The following is a 12,706-nucleotide window of genomic DNA, read 5'->3' as shown; positions in this document are numbered from 1 at the left end:
TTTAGTCCCCCAAGCATTGAGGAGAAAATTTACTTTGATGATACTTTGCCTCCTATTTATGATGATTACAATGATAGTAGTCTTTTGTTACCACCTGTTATGGAGGATGAATTTGATTATGATTACAATATGCCTCTTATATTTGATGATAAGAATAATAATGATAGCTACTTTGTTGAATTTGCTCCCACTATTACTAATAAAATTGACTATGCTTATGTGGAGAGTAATAATTTTATGCATGAGACTCATGATAAGAATGCTTTATGTGATAGTTATATTATTGAGTTTGCTCATGATGCTACTGAAAGTTATTATGAGAGAGGAAAATATGGTTGTAGAAATTTTCATGTAACTAAAACACCTCTCTATGTGCTGAAATTTTTGAAGCTATACTTGTTTTATCTTCCTATGCTTGTTACTTTGCTCTTCATGAACTTGTTTATTTACAAGATTCCTATGCATAGGAAGCATGTTAGACTTAAATGTGTTTTGAATTTGCCTCTTGATGCTCTCTTTTGCTTCAAATACTATTTCTTGCGAGTGCATCACCAAAACTGCTGAGCCCATCTTAATGGCTATAAAGAAAGAACTTCTTGGGAGATAACCCATGTGTTATTTTGCTACAGTACTTTGTTTTATATTTGTGTCTTGGAAGTTTTTTACTACTGTAGCAACCTCTCCTTATCTTAATTTTGTGTTTTGTTGTGCCAAGTGAAGCCTCTAATCGAAGGTTGATACTAGATTTGGATTTCTGCGCAGAAACAGATTTCTATCTGTCACGAATCTGGGCTGTTTTCTCTGTATAAAAATCAGAAAAATATGCCAATTTACGTGCGTGTTCCTCAGATATGTACGCAACTTTCATTAGTTTTGAGTTTTCTGATCTGAGCAACGCAAGTATTTATTAAAAATTCGTCTTTACGGACTGTTCTGTTTTGACAGATTCTGCCTTTTATTTCGCATTGCTTCTTTCGCTGTGTTGGGTGGATTTCTTTGTTCCATTACCTTCCAGTAGCTTTGAGCAATGTCCAGAAGTGTTAAGAATGATTGTGTCACCTCTGAACATGTGAGTTTTTGATTATGTACTAACCCCTCTAATGAAGTTTATGAGAAGTTTGGTGTGAAGGAAGTTTTCAAGGGTCAAGAGAGGAGGATGATATACTATGATCAAGAAGAGTGAAAAGTCTAAGCTTGGGGATGCCCCGGTGGTTCACCCCTGCATATTTCAAGAAGACTCAAGCGTCTAAGCTTGGGGATGCCCAAGGCATCCCCTTCTTCATCGACAACATTATCAGGTTCCTTCTCTTGAAACTATATTTTTATTCGGTCACATCTTATGTGCTTTACATGGAGCGTCTGTATGCTTTTATTTTTGTTGGTATTTGAATAAAATTGGATTACATCATGCTTGTGTGGGAGAGAGACACGCTCCGCTGTAGCATATGGACAAGTATGTCCTTAGGCTCTACTCATAGTATTCATGGCGAAGTTTCTTCTTCGTTAAATTGTTATATGGTTGGAATTGGAAAATGATACATGTAGTAATTTGCTATAATGTCTTGGGTAATGTGATACTTGGCAATTGTTGTGCTCATGTTTAAGCTCTTGCATCATATGCTTTGCACCCATTAATGAAGAAATACATAGAGCATGCTAAAATTTGGTTTGCATAATTGGTTTCTCTAAGGTCTAGATAATTTCTAGTATTGAGTTTGAACAACAAGGAAGATAGTGTAGAGTCTTATAATGTTTACAATATGTCTTTTATGTGAGTTTTGCTGCACCGGTTCATCTTTGTGTTTGTTTCAAATAAGCCTTGCTAGCCTAAACCTTGTATCGAGAGGGAATACTTCTCATGCATCCAAATCCTTGAGCCAAACAACACTATGCCATTTGTGTCCACCGTACCTACCTACTACATGGTATTTCCTGCCATTCCAAAGTAAATTGCTTGAGTGCTACCTTTAAACAATTCAAAATTTATCACCTTTGATTTGTGTCAATGTTTTATAGCTCATGAGGAAGTATGTGGTGTTTATCTTTCAATCTTGTTGGGCAACTTTCACCAATGGACTAGTGGCTTCATCCGCTTATCCAATAATTTTGCAAAAAAAGCTGGCAATGGGATTCCCAGTCCCAAATTAATTAACAAAAATAGACACTCCTCCATGGTATGTGATTGTTGGACGGCACCCGAAGGATTCGGTTAGCCATGGCTTGTGTAAGCAAAGGTTGGGAGGAGTGTCATCATGATAAAACTAAAATAAAAAGGCACTCCTTCATGGTATGAGATTGTTGGCAGGCACCCGAGGATTCGGTTAGCCATGGTTTGTGAAAGAAAGGTTGGAAGGAGTGCCATCCAAAAATAAAATAAAATGGGAGCCGCTCTTTGAAGGTTTGTCTGGCAAGGGGGTTAGAGTACCCGCTACCATTCGTTGACAACAACATACACCTCTCAAAATTTTATTTTTATGCTCTCTTTATGTTTTCAAAATAAAAGCTCTAGCACAAATATAGCAATCGATGCTTTCCTCTTTGAAGGACCATTCTTCTACTTTTATTGTTGAGTCAGTTCACCTATTTCTCTCCATCTCAAGAAGCAAACACTTGTGTGAACTGTGCATTGATTCCTACATACTTGCATATTGCACTTATTATATTACTCTATGTTGACAATATCCATGAGATATACATGTTACAAGTTGAAAGCAACCGCTGAAACTTAATCTTCCATTGTGTTGCTTCAATGCCTTTACTTTGAATTATTGCTTTATGAGTTAACTCTTATGCAAGACTTATTGATGCTTGTCTTGAAAGTACTATTCATGAAAAGTCTTTGCTATATGATTCAATTGTTTACTCATTGCATATACATTATTTTGATCGCTGCATTCATTACATATGTTTACAATATGATCAAGTTTATGATGGCATGTCACTCGAGAAATTATCTTTGTTATCGTTTTACCTGCTCGGGACGAGCAGAACTAAGCTTGGGGATGCTGATACGTCTCCGACGTATCGATAATTTCTTATGTTCCATGCCACATTATTGATGTTATCTACATGTTTTATGCACACTTTATGTCATATTCGTGCATTTTCTGGAACTAACCTATTAACAAGATGCCGAAGTGCCAGTTCATGTTTTCTGCTGTTTTTGGTTTCAGAAATCCTAGTAACGAAATATTCTCGGAATTGGACGAAATCAACGCCAGGTTCCTATTTTCACCGGAAGCATCCAGAACACCCGAGAGCCGCCAGAGGGGGGCCACAGGGCCCCCAGATGATAGGGTGGCGCGGCCCACCCCCTGGCCGCGCGGCCCTATGGTGTCGTCGCCCCTTCGACCTTCTGACGCCGCCTCTTCGCCTATATAAAGGTCCCAGACCTAAAACCTCGATACGGAAAAGCCACGGTACGAGAAACCTTCCAGAGCCGCCGCCATCACGAAGCCAAGATCTGGGGGACAGGAGTCTCTGTTCCGGCACGCCGCCGGGATGGGGAAGTGCCCCCGGAAGGCTTCTCCATCGACACCGCTGCCATCTCCATCGCCATCTTCATCACCGCTGCTGCTCCCATGAGGAGGGAGTAGTTCTCCATCGAGGCTCGGGGCTGTACCGGTAGCTATGTGGTTAATCTCTCTCCTATGTACTTCAATACAATGATCTCATGAGCTGCTTTACATGATTGAGATTCATATGAGCTTTGTATCGCTACTAGTTGTGTGCTACTCATGTGATGTTATTAAAGTAGTCTATTCCTCCTGCATGGTGTAAAGGTGACTAGTGTGTGCACCATGTGGTTCTTGTCGTAGGCTATGATCATGATCTCTTGTAGATTGTGGAGTTAATTATCATTATGATAGTATTGATGTGATCTATTCCTCCTTCATAGTGTAATGTGGACAGTGTGTGCACTATGTTAGTTCTTGGTTTATTTTGCAATGATCTATTATGCTCTAAGGTTATTTAAATATGAACATTATTGTGGAGCTTGTTAACTCCGGCATTGAGGGTTCGTGTAATCCTACGCAATGTGTTCATCATCCAACAAAAGAGTGTATGTAGCACATATGAGAAAGAGTTATTTATTATGCGATCAATGTTGAGAGTGTCCACTAGTGAAAGTATGATCCCTAGGCCTTGTTTCTAAATACTGCTATCGCTGCTTGTTTACTGTTTTACTGTGTTACTACTGCTGCAATACTACCACCATCAACTACACGCCAGCAAGCTATTTTCTGGCACCGTTGCTACTGCTCATACTTATTCATACCACCTGTATTTCACTATCTCTTCGCTGAACTAGTGCACCTATTAGGTGTGTTGGGGACACAAGAGACTTCTTGCTTTGTGGTTGCAGGGTTGCATGAGAGGGATATCTTTGACCTCTTCCTCCCTGAGTTCGATAAACCTTGGGTGATCCACTTAAGGGAAAACTTGCTGCTGTCCTACAAACCTCTGCTCTTGGAGGCCCAACACTATCTACAGGAAAAGGAGGGGGGCGTAGACATCAATGGTCATGCCCTCTCTATTTGTCAATTGCCCAACTGTAATTTGTTCACCCAACATGCTATTTATCTTATGGGAGAGACACCACTAGTGAACTGTGGACCCCGGTCCAATTCTCTATAACTGAAATACAATCTACTGCAATACTTGTTCTACTGTTCTCTGCAAACAATCATCATCCACACTATACATCTAATCCTTTGTTACAGCAAGCCGGTGAGATTGACAACCTCACTGTTTCGTTGGGGCAAAGTACTTGGTTTGTGTTGTGCAGGTTCCACGTTGGCGCCGGAATCCCTGGTGTTGCGCCGCACTACATCTCGCCGCCATCAACCTTCAACGTGCTTCTTGAATCCTACTGGTTCGATAAACCTTGGTTTCTAACTGAGGGAAACTTACTGCTGTACGCATCACACCTTCCACTTGGGGTTCCCAACGGTCGCATGCTGTACGTGTGTCAAGCTAAATTTCTGGCGCCGTTGCCGGGGAGATCAAGACACGCTGCAAGGGGAGTCTCCACATCCCAATCTCTTTACTTTGTTTTTGTCTTGCTTTATTTTATTTACTACTTTGTTAGCTGCACTAAATCAAAATACAAAAAAATTAGTTGCTAGTTTTACTTTATTTGCTATCTTGTTTGCTATATCAAAAACACAAAAAAATTAGTTACTAGCATTTACTTTATCTAGTTTGCTTTGTTTGCTATTGCTAAAATGGGTACTCCTGAAAATACTAAGTTGTGTGACTTCACAACCACAAATAATAATGATTTCTTATGCACACCTATTGCTCCACCTGCCACTACAGCAGAATTCTTTGAAATTAAACCTGCTTTACTAAATCTTGTTATGCGAGAGCAATTTTCTGGTGTTAGTTCTCATGATGCTGCTGCCCATCTCAATAATTTTGTTGAACTTTGTGAAATGCAAAAGTATAAAGATGTAGATGGTGACATTATAAAATTAAAATTGTTCCCTTTCTCATTAAGAGGAAGAGCTAAAGATTGGTTGCTATCTCTGCCTAAGAATAGTATTGATTCATGGACTAAATGCAAGGATGCTTTTATTGGTAGATATTATCCCCCTGCTAAAATTATATCTTTGAGGAGTAGCATAATGAATTTTAAACAATTGGATACTGAGCATGTTGCACAAGCATGGGAAAGAATGAAATCTTTGGTTAAAAATTACCCAACCCATGGACTGACTACTTGGATGATTATCCAAACCTTTTATGCAGGACTGAATTTTTCTTCGCGGAACCTATTGGATTCAGCTGCTGGAGGTACCTTTATGTCCATCACTCTTGGTGAAGCAACAAAGCTTCTTGATAATATGATGATCAATTACTCTGAATGGCACACGGAAAGAGCTCCACAAGGTAAGAAGGTAAATTCTGTCGAAGAAACCTCTTCCTTGAGTGATAAGATTGATGCCATTATGTCTATGCTTGTGAATGATAGGACTAATATTGATCCTAATAATGTTCCGTTAGCTTCATTGGTAGCTCAAGAAGAACATGTTGATGTAAACTACATTAAAAATAATAATTTCAACAACAATGCTTACCGGAACAATTCTAGTAACAACTATAGGCCATATCCTTATAATAATGGCAACGGCTATGGTAATTCTTATGGGAATTCCTACAACAATAATAGGAACACACCCCCTGGACTTGAAGCTATGCTTAAAGAATTTATTAGTACACAAACTGCTTTTAACAAATCTGTTGAAGAAAAGCTTGGGAAAATTGATATACTTGCTTCTAAAGTCGATAGTCTTGCTGCTGATGTTGATCTTTTGAAATCGAAAGTTATGCCTAATGAAAATCATAATCATAAAATTGTTACTACAGCAAATGCCATCCAAGTTAGAATTAATGAGAATATAAGATTGATGGCCGAATTGCGTGCTAGGTGGGAGAAGGAAGAAAATGAAAAAGAAGATAATATAGCTAAATTTTGGACTATTACCACCACTAGTAATGCTAATACTCTACATGTTGCTGCACCTCCTACTAATAATGGTAAAAGAATTGATGTTAGCAATGTTTCCACTTCAAATGCAAAGCGCGAAAAACTGCCTGAAACTGCTAAAATCTATTTGGCCGTGATAAAACTGCTAAATTTTTTTCCAACATTGGGGATGATGATCCCATTGCTTTAGATTATAATGGTTTGAATTTTGATGATTGCCACATCTCTGAAGTTATAAAGTTCTTACAAAAACTTGCTAAAAGTCCTAATTCTAGTGCTATAAATTTGGCTTTCACTAAACATATTACAAATGCTCTCATAAAAGCTAGAGAAGAGAAATTAGAACGCGAAGCTTCTATTCCTAGGAAACTCGAGGATGGTTGGGAGCCCATCATTAAGATGAAGGTCAATGACTTTGATTGTAATGCTTTATGTGATCTTGGTGCAAGTATTTCTGTTATGCCTAAGAAAATTTATAATATGCTTGATTTGCCACCATTGAAAAATTGTTATTTGGATGTTAATCTTGCTGATCATTCTACAAAGAAACCTTTGGGGAAAGTTGATAATGTTCGCATTACCGTTAACAATAATCTTGTCCCCGTTGATTTTGTTGTCTTGGATATTGAATGCAATGCATCTTGTCCCATCATATTGGGAAGACCTTTTCTTCGAACTGTTGGTGCTATCATTGATATGAAGGAAGGTAATATTAAATATCAATTTCCTCTCAAGAAAGGTATGGAACACTTCCCTAGAAAGAGAATGAAGTTACCTTTTGATTCTATTATTAGAACAAATTATGATGTTGACACTTCGTCTCTTGATAATACTTGATATACACTTTCTGCGCCTAGCTGAAAGGCGTTAAAGAAAAGCGCTTATGGGAGACAACCCATGTTTTTACTACAGTACTTTGTTTTATTTTTGAGTCTTGAAAGTTGTTTACTACTGTAGCAACCTCTCCTTATCTTAGTTTTGTGTTTTGTTGTGCCAAGTAAAGTCGTTGATAGTAAGGTTCATACTAGATTTGGATTACTGCGCAGAAACAGATTTCTTTGCTGTCACGAATCTGGGCAAAATTCTCTGTAGGTAACTCAAAAAATTATGCCAATTTACGTGAGTGATCCTCAGATATGTACGCAACTTTCATTCAATTTGAGCATTTTCATTTGAGCAAGTCTGGTGCCTCAATAAAATTCGTCTTTACGAACTGTTCTGTTTTGACAGATTCTGCCTTTTTATTTCGCATTGCCTGTTTTGATATGTTCGATGGATATTTCGATTCCATTGACTTTCAGTAGCTTTGTGCAATGTCCAGAAGTGTTAAAAATGATTATGTCACCTCTGAACATGTATATTTCGATTGTGCACTAACTCTCTAATGAGTTGTTTTGAGTTTGGTGTGGAGGAAGTTTTCAAGGATCAAGAGAGGGAGATGATACAACATGATCAAGGAGAGTGAAAGCTCTAAACTTGGGGATGCCCCGGTGGTTCACCCCTGCACATATCAAGAAGACTCAAGCGTCTAAGCTTGGGGATGCCCAAGGCATCCCCTTCTTCATCGACAACATTATCAGGTTCCTCCCCTGAAACTATATTTTTATTCCGTCACATCTTATGTGCTTTGCTTGGAGCGTCGGTTTGTTTTTGTTTTTGTTTTGTTTGAATAAAATGGATCCTAGCATTCATTGTGTGGAGAGAGACACGCTCCGCTGTTGCATATGGACAAGTATGTCCTTAGGCTTTACTCATAATATTCATGGCGAAGTTTCTTCTTCGTTAAATTGTTATATGGTTGGAATTGGAAAATGATACATGTAGTAATTTGCTAAAATGTCTTGGATAATGTGATACTTGGCAATTGTTGTGCTCATGTTTAAGCTCTTGCATCATATACTTTGCACTTATTAATGAAGAAATACATAGAGCATGCTAAAATTTGGTTTGCATAATTGGTCTCTCTAAGGTCTAGATAATTTCTAGTATTGAGTTTGAACAACAAGGAAGACGGTGTAGAGTCTTATAATATTTACAATATATCTTTTATGTGAGTTTTGCTGCACCGCTTCATCCTTGTGTTTGTTTCAAATAACCTTGCTAGCCTAAACCTTGTATCGAGAGGGAATACTTCTCATGCATCCAAATACTTGAGCCAACCACTATGCCATTTGTGTCCACCATACCTACCTACTACATGGTATTTCTCCGCCATTCCAAAGTAAATTGCTTGAGTGCTACCTTTAAACAATTCAAAATTTATTACCTCTGATTTGTGTCAATGTTTTATAGCTCATGAGGAAGTATGTGGTGTTTATCTTTCAATCTTGTTGGGCAACTTTCACCAATAGACTAGTGGCTTCATCCGCTTATCCAATAATTTTGCAAAAAGAGCTGGCAATGGGATTCCCAGTCCCAAATTAATTAATAAAAATAGACACTCCTCCATGGTATGTGATTGTTGGACGGCACCCGAAGGATTCGGTTAGCCATGGCTTGAGAAAGCAAAGGTGGGGAGGAGTGTCATCATAATAAAACTAAAATAAAAAGGCACTCCTTCATGGTATGAGATTGTTGGCAGGCACCCGAAGGATTCGGTTAGCCATGGTTTGTGAAAGAAAGGTTGGAAGGAGTGCCACACAAAAATAAAAATAAAATGGGAGCCGCTCTTTGAAGGTTTGTCTGGCAAGGGGGTTAGAGTGCCCACTGCCATTCGTTGACAACAACAAACACCTCTCAAAATTTTACTTTTATGCTCTCTTTATGTTTTCAAAATCAAAGCTCTAGCACAAATATAGCAATCGATGCTTTCCTCTTTGAAGGACCTTTCTTTTACTTTTATTGTTGAGTCAGTTCACCTATCTCTCTCTCCACCTCAAGAAGCAAACACTTGTGTGAACTGTGCATTGATTCCTACATACTTGCATATTCCACTTGTTATATTACTTCACATTGACATTATCCATGAGATATACATGTTATAAGTTGAAAGCAACCGCTGAAACTTCATCTTCCTTTGTGTTGCTTCAATACCTCTACTTTGAATTATTGCTTTATGAGTTAACTCTTATGCAAGACTTATTGATGCTTGTCTTGAAGTACTATTCATGAAAAGTCTTTGCTATATGATTCATTTGTTTACTCATGTCATTTACATTGTTTTGATCGCTGCATTCACTACATATGCTTACAATAGTATGATCAAGGTTATGATGGCATGCCACTCCAGAAATTATCTTTGTTATCGTTTACCTGCTCGGGACGAGCAAAAACTAAGCTTGGGGATGCTGATACGTCTCCGACGTATCGATAATTTCTTATGTTCCATGCCACATTATTGATGATATCTACATGTTTTATGCATACTTTATGTCATATTTATGCATTTTCTGGAACTAACCTATTAACGAGATGCCGAAGAGCCAGTTGCTGTTTTCTGCTGTTTTTGGTTTCAGAAATCCTAGTAAGGAAATATTCTCGGAATTGGACGAAATCAACGCCCAGGGGCCTATTTTCACACGAAGCTTCCAGAAGACCGGAGAGCTAACGAAGTGGGGCCACGAGGCGGCCAAACGATAGGGCGGCGCGGCCCAGGTCTTGGCCGCGCCGACCTGTCATCTGGGCCCCCCGTGACGCCCCTTGACCTGCCCTTCCGCCTACAAATAGCCTTCGTCGCGAAACCCCAAGTACCGAGAGCCACGATACGGAAAACCTTCCAGAGACGCCGCCGCCGCCAATCCCATATCGGGGGATTCAGGAGATCGCCTCCGGCACCCTGCCGGAGAGGGGATTCATCTCCCGGAGAACTCTACGCCGCCATGGTCGCCTCCGGAGTGATGAGTGAGTAGTCTACCCCTGGACTATGGGTCCATAGCAGTAGCTAGATGGTTGTCTTCTCCTCATTGTGCTTAATTGTCGGGTCTTGTGAGCTGCCGAACATGATCAAGATCATCTATCTGTAATGCTATATGTTGTGTTTGTTGGGATCCGATGAATAGAGAATACCATGTTATGTTGATTATCAATTTATATCTATGTGTTGTTTATGATCTTGCATGCTCTCCGTTACTAGTAGATGCTCTGGCCAAGTTTTTACTCTTAACTCCAAGAGGGAGTATTTATGCTCGATAGTGGGTTGATGTCTCCGTGAATCTGGGGGAGTGACAGAAACCCCTAAGGTTATGGATGTGCTGTTGCCACTAGGGATAAAACATTGATGCTATGTCCGAGGATGTAGTTATTGATTACATTACGCGCAATACTTAATGCAATTGTCTGTTGTTAGCAACTTAATACTGGAAGGGGTTCGGACGATAACCTGAAGGTGGACTTTTTAGGCATAGATGCATGCTGGATAACGGTCTATGTACTTTGTCGTAATGCCCAATTAAATCTCACTATACTCATCATAATATGTATGTGCATGGTCATGCCCTCTCTATTTATCAATTGCCCAACTGTAATTTGTTCACCCAACATGCTATTTATCTTATGGGAGATACACCACTAGTGAACTGTGGACCCCGGTCCAATTCTCTATAACTGAAATACAATCTACTGCAATACTTGTTCTACTGTTCTCTGCAAACAATCATCATCCACACTATACATCTAATCCTTTGTTACAGCAAGCCGGTGAGATTGACAACCTCACTGTTTCGTTGGGGCAAAGTACTTGGTTTGTATTGTGCAGGTTCCACGTTGGCGCCGGAATCCCTGGTGTTGCGCCGCACTACATCTCGCCGCCATCAACCTTCAACGTGCTTCTTGACTCCTACTGGTTCGATAAACCTTGGTTTCTAACTGAGGGAAACTTACTGCTGTACGCATCACACCTTCCACTTGGGGTTTCCAACGGTCGCGTGCTGTACGCGTGTCAGCCGGCGGGGCTTCGCCCGGTGAAGCGGCGGCCGGCGAAGCTGCCGCCGCCGAAGGAGCTTCGAAGAATTGCTTCGGAAACCTCTTCCTTTTTGACGGGATGGTGGCGGAGATCATGGCCGACACCACGCCGGCGTTCGGCGCAGCTCCGACGGGGACATCGACCACCGCGGCCGGAGGAGATGCATCACCGGCGGTAGGCGGTTCTTGCGGACGATCCATGGCAGCGGGATCTGGCCGGGAAGGGCGCGGGGGAGGAGATCGGGCGGCGGCGGCGGCGGTTGGCTTCAGCGAAATGCTTCGCGCGCAGTGGAGTGGGCGATACTGGTTTCGCCCACTATCCCCGCTCCCACCCCGCACAAGTAGGGGGCGACGACCCGCCCCGTAATCCAAAACAGCAAAAAACGATGCGGGGGCCATTTTTACGGGGCGTGCTAGACGGCCGGGTAGAGACGAAACCCTCAAATCGGCGGTTATTATACGGGTTTGCCCCTTTTACGGGGTCTGTTAGACCTGCTCTTACATCCTGTTAATTGCAGTTTGCACCACATAAACTTACACTTCAAGAACATCTACGACAGTATTTATTTCAACATATTTGCAAATCACGCAATATGTAGATAGCATGTGATAGTTCATCATCATCTAGGAAACCAAAAATGTAACAAAAATTAAAATGACGTGGAATCTAAACGGTCGCGGCAGCAATGGGCGCTCACCGGTGACACAGAAGGATGCGATGGCGGTGCATCACCAGTGACGCCAACACTTATTCACTGCGCAGGCGTCCCTGTCGCCGCCAAAAGCTCCAACGCATCTCGAACCGGGTGTCCAAGAACAAGCCACGGTCCACTTGTTCGCCATTCAAGTGACCTGCGAAGTCCCCGAGCAAGTCTATATGATATCCCCTTTCACTCCAGCTGGCATACAGACCATTGTACTCGTGTGATGTGGGGGTTCCGAGAAACCCGAGAAATCTGGATAAGCAGAAGGTGTATATTTCCCCTTTTCTACAGGTGGTGGCGGCGGCGATGTATGTTGGTGCTCACGGTGGTGGCGTGCGCCGGGGATGGTAGCAGCACAACGGTGTGTGTCGGGGCTAGCGGTGGTGGTGCGTGATATCGCTGTCATCGTCAGCGACGGTGTGTGGTGGGGTTGTCGGTGGCGGCTACTGGCAACACGAGGATGAGCGTGTCCGCATATAGTGGTGTTCCCGGGATGTTCGGACTTATGTCCCGCTCCGTGATTGTGTTCTTTTGGGTGGGACGGATTTTAGATCGTAATTTGCATGAATGAAAAGCATTAATTAATAGCTACATAGCGGATTAATTTCAT

The sequence above is a fragment of the Lolium perenne genome, chromosome 3, assembly GCF_019359855.2.
Source record: "Lolium perenne isolate Kyuss_39 chromosome 3, Kyuss_2.0, whole genome shotgun sequence".
NCBI classification, from domain to species: Eukaryota; Viridiplantae; Streptophyta; class Magnoliopsida; order Poales; family Poaceae; genus Lolium; species Lolium perenne.
This window is presented reverse-complemented; position numbering follows the sequence as displayed.